The sequence below is a fragment of the Periplaneta americana genome, chromosome 12 (assembly GCF_040183065.1).
Source record: "Periplaneta americana isolate PAMFEO1 chromosome 12, P.americana_PAMFEO1_priV1, whole genome shotgun sequence".
NCBI lineage: Eukaryota > Metazoa > Arthropoda > Insecta > Blattodea > Blattidae > Periplaneta > Periplaneta americana.
Window position 1 is genome coordinate 148,171,449 of NC_091128.1, and position 17,103 is coordinate 148,188,551.

At 34.0% G+C, this 17,103-nt stretch overlaps 1 protein-coding gene across 2 annotated transcripts in view; it reads right to left on the reverse strand.

Annotated features, from left to right (window-relative positions):
- LOC138710977 (1-phosphatidylinositol 4,5-bisphosphate phosphodiesterase-like) overlaps nt 1–16,824 on the reverse strand; it is an 85,057-nt gene extending 68,233 nt beyond the window's left edge. For both annotated transcript variants that reach the window (XM_069842214.1, XM_069842215.1), the window contains exon 1: nt 16,676–16,824. The gene's annotated coding sequence lies outside the window, so the exon portion shown is untranslated. The remainder of the gene's footprint in view (nt 1–16,675) is intronic.
- Between the last annotated feature and the right edge of the window lie 279 nt (nt 16,825–17,103).

Here is a 17,103-nt window from a genome sequence, read left to right on the forward strand (position 1 = left end):
ATTGCTATCAACCAGTGCCTTTCTTAGTAGTCTCTGTTACCCAAAATTGTCGATAATAAATACATCTTAGTAGCCTCTTACTTACTGGCGTTTAAGGAACCCGGAGGTTCATTGCCGCCCTCACATAAGCCCGCCATCGGTCCCTATCCTGAGCAAAATTAATCCATTCTCTATCATCATATCCCACCTCCCTCAGATCCATTTTAATATTATCTTCCCATCTACGTCTCGGCCTCCCTAAAGGTCTTTTTCCCTCCGGCCTCCCAACTAACACTCTATATGCATTTCTGGATTCACCCATATGTGCTACATGCCCTGCCCATCTCAAACGTCTGGATTTAATGTTCCTAATTATGCCAGGTGAAGAATACAATGCGTGCAGTTCTGTGTTGTGTAACTTTCTCCATTCTCCTGTAACTTCATCCCTCTTAGCACCAAATATTTTCCTAAGCACCTTATTCTCAAATGCCCTTAACCTATGTTCCTCTCTCAAAGTGAGAGTCCAAGTTTCACAACCATACAGAATAACCGGTAATATAACTGTTTTATAAATTCTAACTTTCAGATTTTTCGACAGCAGACTGGATGATAAAAGTTTCTCAACCGAATAATAACAGGCATTTCCCATATTTATTCTGTGCTTAATTTCCTCCCGAGTATCATTTATATTTGTTACTGTTGCTCCCAGATATTTGAACTTAGCCACCTCTTCAAAAGATAAATTTCCAATTTTTATATTTCCATTTCGTACAATATTCTGGTCACGAGACATAATCATATACTTTGTCTTTTCGGGATTTACTTCCAAACCTATCTCTTTACTTGCTTCCAGTAAAATTCCCGTGTTTTCCCTAATCGTTTGTGGATTTTCTCCTAACATATTCACGTCATCCGCATAGACAAGCAGCTGATGTAACCCATTCAATTCCAAACCCTTTCTGTTATCCTGGACTTTTCTAATGGCATACTCTACAGCAAAGTTAAAAAGTAAAGGTGATAGTGCATCTCCTTGCTTCAGCCCACAGTGAATTGGAAACGCATCTGAGAGAAACTGACCTATACGGACTCTGCTGTATGTTTCACCGAGACACATTTTAATTAATCGAACTAGTTTCTTGGGAATACCAAATTCAATAAGAATATCACATAAAACTTCTCTCTTAACCGAGTCATATGCCTCTTAGTAGCCTCTATTACCCAAAATTGTCGATAATAAAAACAATCTGCTATAACTCGAATATAGAAGAGAAACATACTGTAAAATGCTTAAAGCCCACTCCCACATAGCGGAATCGAATCGAACAGAATTTCTCTTCACAATGTACTTACATGGAAGATAGCAGAAAGCGGCATGTCGAATTGAATCGAACAGAATAGAATTCATGAGCTATAATATTTATTCCACTGCCAGAACAGAATTTCTTGTTTCGGATATGATCGTAAGTTCTCGTAAGCCTTCGTGAAAAAAACAAATGAACCACATCCATTCTTGGCGGCTTAATTTGTTTACTATTGAAAGTTATTGCTGAAATAGCACATCTACAAAAATCACAATTTAATATGAACGAAGAAAAATTAATAAATATTGTGCAGAATTATCCTTTTTTTGTATGACAAAACACAAAATACAAAAGTACTGTTCGGTTCGATTCCACTAGATGTGAGCGGCAGCAGACTTTTCGTTTTAATTTGGTTCGGTTCGATTCCGCTAAGTGAGAGCTGGCCTTAAGAGTGATAGCACGATTCTCTCTCTCTCTTTTGAATGAATGGGGGAAATGGGAGGGAAAACATCTAAAATGCATGCAAAAACGCATCCTTGCAAGGGAAATTGGGATTGAAAGGAAGTGAGCTCCAAGCCTGTTAGCCACTTGTCTCACTTCAATTTTCATCGTTCCATATGTTTTGTTGTTGTTCAGTCAAATGTCCGAAGACAGGTCTGAACCTCACAAGTGATACCAGTCAGGCACCACTTATGAGACAACTAAGCCAGGAGAGAATAAGGTAGGGTGGCCAGTTCCTTTCCCCCTCCATTGCATACAACGCTGACTAGCTACATATTACACTGATCAGACTTCAGATGTATACAAACAATTGTTCTTCCTCTGACACATATCATCAAGTGAGATGTAGTGCCTGAAAATCAGACTTCGGTCTAGGGTCATCAAGTCACCAGACTGAAGTTTGAAATGCATGGAGTATAAATGACGCCATGACCCATGAGAATGGGTGGCACTACGAGAATACAGTTGGTTTCGTAACAACAAAGTGCATTACTGTCTTTCTTATTGCTGCGTGTCGATCATGTGATCGCCATACATATTTGAGATCCTGTGAGCAAACAAGTATATTTTATCTTGGTGTGTGGATAAGCTTCAGGGCTTCTACCACGTTGTCTTGGTGTTATTGGCTGACGTTTCGACCTCTGTGTTGCGATCGAAACGTCAGCCAATAACACCATGACAACGCGGCAGAAGCCCTGAAGCTTATCCACACACCATGTACACCAGCTGCAGAAGCCTACGCGAATATTTTATCTTATTTCATTTATTTATTTAATTACTTATAATATTTATGTATAGGAGAAGAAAATGAAAATTTAAAGTTTAATAATGGAGAATAATTAGAACCATCTATTGAATGCACTTATTTAGGCACAAAGATAGACCATACAGGAGATAATAGAGTGGAAATTAAAAACAGAATTACACAAACAAAACAAGCAATAAATGCTCTAAATTCTATTTGGTGGAGCAAAAATATTACAAAAAATAGAAAATTACAAATATATCAAACGATAGTCTAAAGTATCCTAACATATGGAGCTGAAGTTTGGCAAATTCCAACTAGGGAAACAAAAAGGATTTTAAGTACAGAATTGGATGTTCTAAGATCAGCTGGGAAATCTAAAATGGAAAAATAGAAGAATAAAAGAAATTATGGAAGTGCAAGATGAGCCAGACATTATAGATATAATAGAAAGGAAAAGGTTACAATGGTATGGCCATATCAGAAGAATGCCAGAACAACGATTAACAATAGTACATTATGCAACGAGCCTATAATGGTAGTAATTAAGACGCGAGTATGTTTATGAAACGAGTGCAAGCGACCATATTTCTAACTTGAAATTATTCATAATTATTCATGTTATTCTTATCTGACTGAGGAGCGGAACTGACCTTGTGCAATACCTCGTAAATTGTGAGATGTGCACAGACGCAAAAGTACTGATTTTTTCCGACAAACAAATGTCGACATTGACCTTGATATAATCTAGAGAGTAAAATAAACATTAATCTTGATATAACCTTGAAATTGAATTAGACATTGAAAAACGAGATGACAAATTGAATTTATTTGATATTATTTACAATTAACGTTAATTATTATAGTAACAGAACTAGTTGTCTTTTGATTGCATATCCGAGAATAATCTATACTTGCGCTTTCATATTGCTACAATGGTATTTTCTGATTGGTGGAACACCTGAACTTTAATGAATAGGTGTACTTTAATGAGTCCATTAAAGGGCTGCTACCAGGTGTATAATTACTACATTTAGGCATGGTCGAGCATAAAAGTAATTATGGAATGGATCCCACCATGAAAAAAAAAAAAGGGACGACTGAAGAAGACTTGGATGGAGGGTGTACTAGCAGCTATGGATACTCGAGGATTAGAGCCAGGCCAGTGGATGAACAGAGAGGAGTGGCAGTTGGTTTCCAGAAGATGGAGACAGCTGTTATGACACCGGAATGATTGGTGTATCCATATTTGTGTTAGTGTTAATTTCGCTGTTTTATAATTCACAGTACTGAGGAACATGTCGAAAATTAAGAGCACCAAGCGTTCCCTGCAGAACGAACTTATAGAGAAGTTCGGAAAGGAATATTTTCTTAGTAAAAGAAAAGACACTGCATTTTACAAAAAATATATATATATATATATATATATATATATATATATATAAGGACAGACAGAAAGCGATTCTTTGAAAAACACTGTAATAGCAAAAGGCACATGGAAAATATTAAATTGCATAATCAAAACTGACTTTCAATATCAAAATCAGATACAGAAAATCAAAAAGAATTCCATCACATTTAAAGGCACTTTATCAACTGGAGTTACTTTAAAGCATTATAATTTTCAAGTGATACACCACATTTCTGAAGATAAGACATTCAGAGAAACAATTACCGTGATTATCATAATTGTATGCAGGATGTGTGGAAGTTCCGAATGAGGAAGTTCAGTCAATCTTAGGACGAACCAGGATCTGACTATGTAATGAATGGAATTATGTACTTCCAAAGTGGTGCTTAAAACACAAGCAGAATATGCAAGGGAAAAAGAACAGTATATCTAGGAAACAAACAAGTCAATTTTCATGACAGACATTATATAATACATCTCCTGTCACCAGTAAATGGTCTAAGAAAGAAGAGAACAACAACAATTTAAAAGAAACAAATTAAAATCAACGTTTAAAGTGATCTGAAACTGCCTGGAAAGCTGTTCCAGTATGAGATCTTAAAAATCAGAACCAATGTTAGTTAAAAAAAATAAATAAATAAATAAATAAATAAATAAAAAAAAATAAAATAAAAAATGGTGTCATGAACATGGAACACATTTTCTCATTTTACTCTTTGTAAAAATTCAGTTATTATACCAAAGAGAGTCTTATGAAATTTTAGGTTTTTACGTTGTGTTCAGATTAAGAGATTTATTTCAGTATTCCCAGCATATGGTGGAATACCCGAAGGTCTTCTTCTGATTTCCTTTTGTGGTTCATTTCCTTCAACTATCTCGCAAAAAGTATATGCAAATTAAATCATGTGCTGTGCACCAAAATAAGGACACAAAAAAAATTTTATAATCTTAAAATATGAGATTTTTAACTTCATTATAAAATGTACAATTGAAGCAGATGCAGGTAATCTTACATACAGTAGGGATAACAGACTTCCTAATGACAGGAAATAAGAATACGTGTTAACCTTTTTATTTAATTTGCAAGAAAATAGTTCATTCTATTAAAAAACTGCAAAGGGAAAATCATTCCTTACCATTATCTCGAACGAAAAGAGTTAAAATCGGAATAGTACAGATAGTATACTTATCGACTGTTAACATTTAGGGAATTTATTTTTTCTGAGAAAAGTATTCATTTGGGACTAATAAGATATTAGAATTTTTTGTTGTACTGTATCCAAGGAATTGTTTAGTCAACAAGACAGGTTTGAACCTCACAGGTGATACCAAGAGGGCACCATTTACGAGGCAATTAGGCCAGTTCCTTTCCCCCTCCATTGCACACAATGCCAACTAGCTACATATTATACTAGTCAGACTTCAGATGTATACAAACAATTCTTCCTCTGACACATATTGTCAAGTGAGATGTACTGCCTGATAATAGATGTACATATCAGCCAGAACCTCAGTCAGAGGAAATACAAGGAATAAGCTATTAAAATCAGCATAGTTACAACAGGCCATGATTGTTTGGCCAAACACCTGCATAGAATAGGAATATATCAGTCCCCTAACTGTCCATTGTGCAACTCAAACCAAGAAATGGATTCGGAACACCTCAAAATCTGTGCTTCAGTGGCTGGTCATGATAATATCTTTGAAAAATATTGGAGTGCAAGAGGTCAAATGACTTTATTGTCAAACGCCTGGCATTAGAAAACAACAACATTACTTCCATCCTATATATAAGATTACAAAGTATCTTCATAAAATTTATTTATTTAAATTTAAATTACGATTATCATACAAAAAAAATAGTACTGTTTGTTGATTGCGTAATTATGAACGCATATGATTGCTATAGGTTAGTTGAGAACTGGCTGTGTGTGATTTTTGCAAGCCAATTTACTTACTCCTGCGATATGTAACCATAACAGCTTATAATCAACATACATGACATGTCAACAATTGTAAGTATGGAATAATGTACCACTGTGTACATTAAAACCTACTGAAGATTCATAATAAAATTTAAGCACAATAATATTGCATATAAATTAATGAAAAATAGTACTTTAAGTATGGTACATTAATTACGTATCAATTCTGTGATGTTTGGTCAAAACATGATAACTCAAAAAAAGCTGTTTTGAGATGTAAGCATTTTTATTTTCACTTTTCCTATAAAAATCATAAATCTAGTTTACATACAAATGTGAATGAAAATAACATAAGATTATATGGAGATATCACGGCTATATCAAACAAAAGAGACCTGTTTTTTATATAGTGCTGCACTTTCAGCTAAAAAAGGTCATTTTTGGAGTTATCATGTTCTAACCAAACACCACAGAATTTACGAATTACGTATATATATATATATATATTTTATTTATTTTCAATGGTACAATAATGTTGAAAATATTAACAATACTCAATTAATATTACAGCAATTTATGAAAATCAGTTTAACTGCACAAGTCTGGGGGAAACAACCAACTTTTTTATTTCAGATTTCCCTCCACATTTTTATATCTCAATATAACTTAAAATAATACAAAGAGAAAGCAATATAGTGCTGAAAAATATCTATTGCAGATTCACAAGAAAATTCACGTTTTCAGCAACATGAATACTATCAAATTGTCTTCTTTTTTTTTTTTTTTACTCAGCATAATGTGTGTCTGCTACAATGATTTCACCTGAGACTCTGATGTAGATCGGCGACTTGTGAAGTTCTTGAAATTAGTTCTTGACAATATTTTCTTTATATTTATTTTTGAACGCGAACTAATTATTATTCCTACACTACTTTTAATTTTGGGTTCAACATTTATATGGAAAGAAGATTTTGAAACAGTTGATGAATATTCTATTGGTCGTGTTTTGAAGAAATCAAACTGTAACCAGGGTGGTGCAATAATGTTCTCTGAAGGGTATGACATGACGAATGTTCCATAGGAGTGCTGGTACAATATTGACACAGCAGGTTCAAACTGAACTGCTTAACTGCTGTAACTTATGGCTTACGTTTATGTGTCACGTTATCTTTGAAAATATATGTAGCCTACAGTATGTAAAATATTACTGTTGGAGGTGATAAAATATTGCCATATGAAGAAATATATATGAAGTAAAATTTCCAATGACCTTGGATATGACTAACTTTAACCAAGATTTTAAATTTGATTATTAATATATTACTCATAGCATTTACGAGAAAAATTTGACCACACTACGATATTATAGGTTACAGAAACCTACTTACTGTATGTATCATTATACTCTCCATTCTATTACTCATCTATTATATTGTAAGAAATGGGCAAGTTCAATGTGTTTTACGGGAATTAATTATAATTAATTAATGTTTTGTTTGGGAACTGTGAAGATATGTTTTTGTTGAAAAGTGTTGTCCAATACCACATGTCATGAAGCAGCACACAGCCTTTTTTGTGAATATGAAACAACTTTAAATGAATGTGATAGGTGCGACACAGAAATAATATTTCACTGTCACATAATCGATGCTACAAACAAAATACTGTCGTTTAAATAATTTAAGCTTATGATTGAATTAAAAATTCAAATATCTTGGAGCAACAGTAACAAATATAAATGACACTCGGGAGGAAATTAAACGCAGAATAAATATGGGAAATGCCTGTTATTATTCGGTTGAGAAGCTTTTGTCATCCAGTTTGCTCCCAAAAAATCTGAAAGTTAGAATTTATAAAACAGTTATATTACCGGTTCTTCTGTATGATTGTGATACTTGGACTCTCATTTTGAGAGAGGAACAGAGATTAAGGGTGAGAATAAGGTTCTTAGAAAAATATTTGGGGCTAAGAGGAATGAAGTTACAGGAGAATGGAGAAAGTTACACAGAACTGCACGCATTGCATTCTTCACCGAACATAAAGAGGAACATTAAATCCAGACGTCTGAGATGGACAGAACATGTAGCACGTATGGGCGAATCCAGAAATGTATACAGAGTGTTAGTTGGGAGGCCGGAGGGAAAAAGACCTTTGGGGAGGCCAAAACGTAGATGGGAGGATAATATTACACACAAATTCCACAATTTGGGACATCTGGCCGAAATCTACGGCTGACCACTAGGATCCAGAATACAGAGGTTAAATTAAAAATACAATATGATTGCGGAGAGAATATGGAACAATGATAAATTTAAAAATAAAGTACAATTTGATTTCGGAGAAACATGAGATGAAAATACATTGAAGAGTAATGAAATGAAGTAAAAAAAAAATTACATAGTATTATACAAGTGATTGCGTAAAATGGATAATGAATCTCTCAATACCATTAGACAAATTTTGTTAATGTCCTCATTAGAAAATTTAAGAGAAAGGAGAATGGTTTTGGTTAACTTAAATGAAGTTCCCCTAGCGCCAAAAAGAAGTCCTTTCACTTCCCATGTATTAATATTCATTTTGTATCTCTCACTGAAGTGAGGAATACATGGGTTGTAAATAGACTTCTTTCATCGTAAACGTTATTGGCTTGTTGATCATCCTTCTCAAAACGGACAGTGGGGTCAAGAATGAGGCTGCTTTGATTCCGGCGATCGATGGCTATAATGTCTGCTCTTCTCGTTGACCCATTCTCAGCCAAGCAGTGCAATTCTTCGTAAGGGAGATGGATTTGAGGGAGGTGGGATATGATGATAGAGACTGGATTAATCTTGCTCGGGATAGGGACTGATGGCAGGCTTATGTGAGGGCAGCAATGAACCTCTGGGTTCCTTAAAAGCCATAAGTAAGTAAGTAAGTTATAAATGCACTTTAGCAGCAAGCTTTGTTCTAAAAAGATTCGTTTTGAAAAGCAGTAACGAAATTCCTGAGTCAGTTTACTTTCTTTACTCCCCTTTATCACAATGTTCAAGCATGACGATAATTAATTCACCCAAGTACAAAATGCCAATTTAAAAGATTTAACTTGGGCACACAAAAAGTTAAACTGAACTGCTTGTGTATTTTTTAACATAATCTCATTTGTATGGCAATGTGGATGCAGATGTTAAATTTACACAGTGCAATATAGTCATACCTAACCATACTGTAAAATATGTTTACAAGAGATTCGAAAATATTTGCTAACCCTGTCTCAGTTCAAATCCACATTGAATCACAAGCAGGATGGAAACCAGAATGTGGAGAAGTACAGGGGGTTCCTATGCAGACCGGTCCAAGTAGTAATGTTCCATCAGCTTAATGGCTGTAGTGCAGAGCGTCCACCCTAAGGAAGCTAAGCAGTGTTGAGTGTTAGAGAAGACCCTATGGCCTTAACTCTGCTAGGTTAAATAAAACTATTATTATTATTATTATTATCAGGGAACGGATTTATATGGACTAAAAATATATGAAATATGTAAATATATATGTAGTTATTTTTACCAAAATATGGAATTAAATATGGATTTTTACCAAAATATGGAATTAAATATGGACTTAAAATTATAAAAAAATGACTATGTACGTTAAATATTGGTACATTTTAATCAAACTAAACAAAAAATATAATGGACGTACCTTATCTTCCAATGTAGTTTCAACAAAACACAATTTTTATTGTCTGTTACCATAACAATAGGTTACAAACATTTCTTTCAAGTGCTGAAAAGTGAATCTTCTTCTATTGTCTCTGAGGATAGATTTATACTGACTAAAAGAGCGTTCGACGTCACAAGAAGTAACTGGTACATAATTCAATTTCACAATGTCTGCTGGGGATAAGTCCAAGTTAATCTTCACTGTTGATTCACCACTCATCACAGCAACAACCTTTTGTAGTTCTTCATATCCAGGGTTTTTTGAAAGTACAGTGTCCACCTTAGCTCTTACTGCATCTGCAACTTTACCTCTACCACGATTCAGTTGTTCCACAGTACTATTTATAATTTCAAAACTTTCAGATAGTGAAAGGTGCCTATTTTGGAGACTTTTGAGCGTTTTTATGATGCATGAAAATGTATGCTGAATGTGAGCTAAGTCATTCTTCACACTTATGTCACAGGTAACTGTTTTCGCAGTATCAATTGAGACTGCATCTTCAGAGTCCAATGCAAGGAGAACATTGTTAATAGAGTCTATATGTTCGGCATAATATTCAACTGCTTCTAGCCATGTACCCCATCTAGTTAAAATTGGCTTTGGTGGCAATGGAATTTCAGGGTACATTTCTTTCAACACGTTAACTCTACTGGGAGCTTTGAGAAATACTTTTTTCACTGATGAAATCAACAAATCTACTTTAGGGAAATTGTCTCTGACCACTTCTGCCACACGATGAAATGCATGCGCCACACAAGTAAAATGAGTCAATTTAGGATATACAACAGATAATGCTTGTCCAGCTTTGACCATATAAGGGGCAGCATCGCTAATAAAGAATAACACATTATCGTACATAATACCCTTTGGCCACAGGATACCCATAGCTTCGTTGAACAGTTTAACTATAGTTTTGTTATTGCACTTTTCTAGAACATCACAATGTAAAAGAATTCGTTCAGAATATTGTTCACTTAACAAACCGATAACTACATTACCAACAAGTCTACCTTCTTTGTCGGGAGTCTCATCAATGGAAACCCAAATTGAACTATCTTTAATTTCATCTCTTATCTTCTGTATTGTCTCATCGTAGATGGATGGAGCATACGTCTTCCTAAGTGTTGACTCATCCGGGATTGTATGTTGAGTATATTTTTCAAGGAATTCCCTGAAGACCTTATTCTTTAGTTTGTAGAGAGGAATATCAGCAGAGATGAGAGAACGGCACAGGTCGATGTTAAACTCAGATCTTACATTCGATGTTGTTGGTTGTGTTAAAAACAATTGTCTCTGCTTGGAATTTAGTTGTTTGTTGGCCTGATGTTTACTAGTTGTAATGTGTTGTTGCACCAGGAACTTTTGTGTAGATGATACTGCACACTGACACAAATTACAAAATAATATTTTATTGTCAGTTGATAAACCATCTTCTTTAAATTCTGAAATGTAACTTGTTAGTTTTGATTTTAAATTGACTGAATGACGTACTTTTGGCATATTTACCGTCTTTATAGTATGATTTACAAAACTGAACCTATGTGTACTCTGACTGGCATTTAACTGTTGAGCTGCACAACTGAAGTCTGTTAAAAATTTTAAATTAAATTAATACAGTTTTGTAACTTACTTTCCCATTGTTGATAGGACTGCTAATTTTCAAATAACTCTGATGTTAAAGGGATTACTGAACATGTGTTTAAATCTCTATTGTTGAAATGTATTTTTAAAAGTTAATGGAATTTTGTTTTGTTTTATTGTTAAACCTAATATAATATGGACTGTTTTATATGAAATATGGAAAATATATGGAAATTAACGAAAATATGTACTAAACTCTAAAATATGGAAAAATATGGAAAATAAAAGTAGGATTTTTCAACCCTACACATTGTGAAACATAAAGATAATGCAAAATATAAATTATATTAGCTTTATAAGTAAATATGTATTTACATATAAATCCTTTCCCTGATTATTATTATTATTATTTGGGCCTTCTATTATTTTTATTATTTATAGATGACATATGTAAAAGAATAAGTTCAAACTACCTGTTATTTGCTGATGATCTCAAAAGCTTTCGCTCAATAAATAGTTCTGCCGATTGCCAAACTCTTCAAAATGATATTAACTCTATTGAACTTTGGTCTGACAATAATGGAATGAAAATTAATGAAACAAAAACTTTTGTCATTTCGTACTCACGAAAAACTACTTCCATAAAATTTAATTATTCTCTTAATAACGTCTGTATTACTAGGAAAAATTCTATTAAAGATCTTGGTGTATTACTCGATTCTAAATTATACTTTCACAACCATGTTCAATATATTTATAATCATTCAATAAGAATGCTTCGTTTAATAAGGTCTATAACTTATTCTTTTTCTACTCCAGAGTCTCTATTAATTCTATACTTTACTTTGGTTCGATCTAAACTTGAATATGCATCTGTAGCCTGGAATTCCATTACTTCAGCTGATTCGGTTAAATTGGAAAATATTCAAAGAAAATTTATTTCCTTATGTGCTTTTCGATTTATACCAATTCCTCTGACTTTAACTATGAGATTACCTGTAAATATTTTAACTGTTGTAGCCTTTATTCTAGACGTCAAAATCTTGATTATCAATTTTTTTGCAAAGTTATCAAGGGTGATATTGACTGTGAGTCTATCATAAACAATATCAGCCTTCGTATTCCTACAAAAGGTTTAAGATTGCAAAAAAATTTTTATAACAGAAATTCAAAATCACTTTCTCCAGTCTGTAGATGCATAAAATATGCCAATTTTCATGGGCACAATTTAGATCATTTTAAGGTATAGTTTTGTTTTGATTATTAGTATTTACTGTTCTTGTTCTCAATTTTATTTATGTATGTTTTGTTTATTTAAGATATTATTTATTTGTTTTTGCACCTTTGTATCTTCTGTTTGTGTATTGTGCTGAACTATAATTGGCCCCTGGCTGTTGTTCAGCACACAAATATTAATAATAAATTACTTACTTACTTACAAATGGCTTTTAAGGAACCCGAAGGTTCACTGCCGCCCTCACATAAGCCCGCCATCGGTCCCTATCCTGTGCAAGATTAATCCAGTGTCTATCATCATATCCCACCTCCCTCAAATCCATTTTAATATTATCCTCCCATCTACGTCTCGGCCTCCGGTCTCCCAACTAACACTCTATATGCATTTCTGGATTTGCCCATACATGATACATGCCCTGCCCATCTCAAACGTCTGGATTTAATGTTCCTAATTATGTCAGGTGAAGAATACAATGCGTGCAGTTCTGTGTTGTGTAACTTTCTCCATTCTCCTGTAACTTCATCCCTCTTAGCCCCAAATATTTTCCTAAGAACCTTATTCTCAAACACCCTTAACCTATGTTCCTCTCTCAGAGTCAGAGTCCAAGTTTCACAACCATACAGAACAACCGGTAATAGTTCGAATATCTACTATACTAGTATGTCTCCGTTTATATATCAAGATGTGATCTATTTGGTTGTGTGTCAATCATCTGGAGAAGTCCAAGTATATTTATGTATATCCTTATGGGGGAATGTTGTACTTTTGACAATTAAATTTTTCGATGTGGCAAAGTTGACTAATCTAATTCCATTGTCACTACTAGTTGCGTGTAGGCTCTCTTTTCCAATAGTTGGTCTAAAAATATCCTCCTGTCCTACTTTAGCGTTGAAATCCCCCAATAAAATTTTCATGTGATATCTAGGTAACTGATCAAAAGTATGTTCCAATTCCTCATAGAAGCTATCCTTTATATGGTCGTCTTTCTCTTCTGTAGGGGCGTGAGCATTTATAACTATGATGTCGCACCATCTACCCTTAAGTACTAAATATGATAACCTGTCACTGATAAATTCGACCTTTTTTACTGCTGATTTTATTCTTTTATGAACAAAGAATCCTGTTCCTAGTTGGTGATTATTGTTTCCTTCCCCATAATACAACAAGTAATCTCCTATTTGTGATATGCCATTCCCATCTAACCTAACCTCTTGTACTCCCACGAAGTCTATTCTATATCTAGCTAGTTCTTTTGCTACTAATGTTACCCCTCCTGTTCTATAAAGACTAGTTACGTTCCAAGTGCCAAATCTCAAAACCTTATTCCTTTGCTGTGGTCGTGCCAGGGAATCAGTCCTATTCCGAGGCTTATTGTAGGGATTCGTAACAAGCTGTTTTTTACGGTGATGGGTTGTTAGCCCTTCGCCCAACCCCCAAGCTGGAGGACCACCCCTTATCAGCTGTCCACGACTGCTTATTCAATATATTCGCAGCTACCCTCCATATCTGGAGGCCGTCTCCTCTATCCGCAACCTGAGGACGCACCATGCCGTGGTGATAGGGACCCACGATACATGGATTAATAATAAATAAATAAATAAATTATTATTATTATTATTATTATTATTATTATTATTATTATTATTATTATTATTATTATATAAAGGGTGAAGTGGGATCGATCTGCATAGGAAAGCATGCATGGACTTGTCCATACACCGGTGTATGACCACTCGCTACTCGCCAACAGGTTTTATTAAGTAGAAGTTTGAGTGGAACCACCTGCGTAGGAACTTTCTGTAAAGGCCCACTCAAAGTTAGCCCTTCCATCCCCCTCGCCCCATTACTGAAAGTGTTTTGAACTCTTCCAACTCAAGCTATTACCGGTAATTGATTGAATTGCTGTAATATTTAGCTCACAAACCTTCATTAATAATAAATTATGTTAGAGATCCTCTTACTGCAGTGTATGAACTGACAATGTTAATGCTTTATTTTGTTAAATCATTAAAATTAAATGTCTCCATTTTTGTTTCTTTTGTTCAGCACCTTAGTAGTGCACAAATAATAAATAAATCATATGCCAGACAGTACTAATACTAAATATTTACCTTGACTAATAGTAATAATATAGCTATTCCTATAATGGTACAGAGTGCAAGAAAGAGGATTTTATTAGTCTAATTAAGTTCTGCTCAGCTGAATGGCTATGCAAAGTAAATGCTGGTTACAAGTTTAAAAAATCTGAAATAGAATATTTCCTCCCATGATGTTTATGATCATTTGTGAACATATTTGACTATACAGAGTGTTCCTCGGGAAAATATACTCAAGACTTCACGATCATTATCGATTCAGGAAACCATATTCCACCAACTTATATCACACTCAAGAACCAACATGTCACTGGAAAAATGTCGTAAGTTCTGTGAACTAGAATTTTTTTTGGAATGCAATAATACCATTGTGTTAAATTTGCTTGGCATATGAACAAAAGTATGAATCATAAAATTACGTAAAATGATTCTCAGATAATTTTATGAAACATACTTTTGTTCATATATCTAAGCAAATTTAACACAAAATGGTTATATTGCATTCCTGAAAAATGTTGGTTCTCAGGATTTATGAGGTTTTGTAATTTTTCCAGTGATCTTCATGCTCTGATTAAAAATCACATAAAGTTACCTAACTATTTATTAGTAGCAGGCCTACTACATATCAAACACTAAATATTTAAATCACTATATACAAAATATTCAAGTAAACCCAGAGAATTTTGTCAGGGAAACAATGATAAAAGATATTTTGTTCAGTAGGCCTACCAGTATCAAGCCCGAAGATTAAAAACTGTAAACATCATTAAGTTGGAATAAAATTTAGAGAAAATCTTGATATTATTTTTCACACTCCTGGCTTGAATCATATCATGAATCTTCATCTTTTAACTGTTTTAAATATAGAGTTTAGCAATCGATTGTCCTGCAACAAGAGATCAGAATGCATTCATAGTATTTAAAACATTCTAACACAACATACAGTAGCCTATGCTATGTAATACTCTACATTTAATATAATAAAATTGATTACTGATAAAATTACAACTTTACTTTAGGCTATTTTAGAACCGAATGTAGAACATTCATGTGAATTTATCCCTTGTCGATAAAGCATTTTTTTGTTTATATGTATTCAAATTCATTGGTAATTATACAAATTTCCTCTTGGAACATTCTCTACTTTAACTGACTTTCAAGTAAGACATAAAAATGTTGTAAAGTGACATCGTAAATTTGGCTAGACGAAATGTTAAGTGATAGCTAACACAACAGATGTAAACATAGTTCTGCTACTGTATAATCACTTTTCACATTACATGATTTACTGATCTGCAAACGCCTTCCTAATAAAAGAGTTTGATTATATTATAATCGACAAAAATTAGCGCAATGAAAAACTACGTTTTTAGTTACCTTCTTGCATTCTGAATGTGAATAATTTATGGTCTACAGTAGGCCTATTATAATTTATGCTGTTACATGTGCAATTTTCATTATAGCTTCGGCATGCAGAGATCGTACAACTGGGAAAAGTCACACAGCATAATGACACTTGTATGATTAATTATATTTCAATACAACTTGAACAAAATAATGTTCAGAAACGAACCTCTAGGCCTACATGTCTTGTTAGGTTAGGTTTGATTAGGTTGTCAGGTTGCAGAGACATCAAGTTGTAATTTGGAAAATATTAGCGTTAATACAATTTTGATCTTCATTAGAAGCGTCTTAATGAAGTCAGCACAATGTTACAAAATGGACAATGTTTCACTTCAAAAGAATACATGTCAGTAAACACAGTGCAAAGAGTAAACAAACACTGTAGACAGCAGTATGGCGTTCTTATGTTTACAAATATACTAACCTAACTTGACCTGTCATTACATTTCGATCTGACTGCCAATTCCAATATAAATTTGTTCGTATTCTGACGATTAATTTATTTTAGGGAGTAATAAACTACTCATCTTTGAATGAGAACAAGAATGGAAGTATGCAGCTTTGTAAGACATCTAGCTAATATAGCGACTCTGTCACTAAAATTCTCTAATATGTTTTCTCAAAGAAGCTTGAACAGAACAAACTGGAACAATTTCGGGACGTGAATGTAATGTTTAAGTATACGAAAGTGTCGTTTTCCAAAGCTAGACTACTAGCCAAATAGAGGCTACATGTAAAAGACGAAGAGAAAATGCTATAAGCTTCAGTTACTACAACACCTACACTCACATTTACGTACCTTCCGAATAAGCGTACAATGTGTAATGATCCTTGTAGACCGGTGTGAACAACGAGCCTGGAAAAATCACATTTTTACATAACGCAACACCCCCACACGTCTCCTGCCTGCTCCTCTCACTGTTTTCGATCGTCTTTGCGGCCTTTGTAAATACACGTTCATTAGCGCATGCGCGCACATCGCCAATTACGTCTGCGAAGATATCACACTCGCGCAGAAATTAGACCGTGGTGTCCGACTTACTGAAAGACAATAGACAATTTTCACTTTTCCACTACAGTTATTGGAAAGAAAATGCTAAAACATGATCCAGTATAAATATTGCTGTAAATATAATGACATGATAATGTGTGTGATATATAATTTCTCGTAATTTTGATTGCATGCACAGCAATGAAATAATGCATTCTCTTCCTTTATCCACTCAG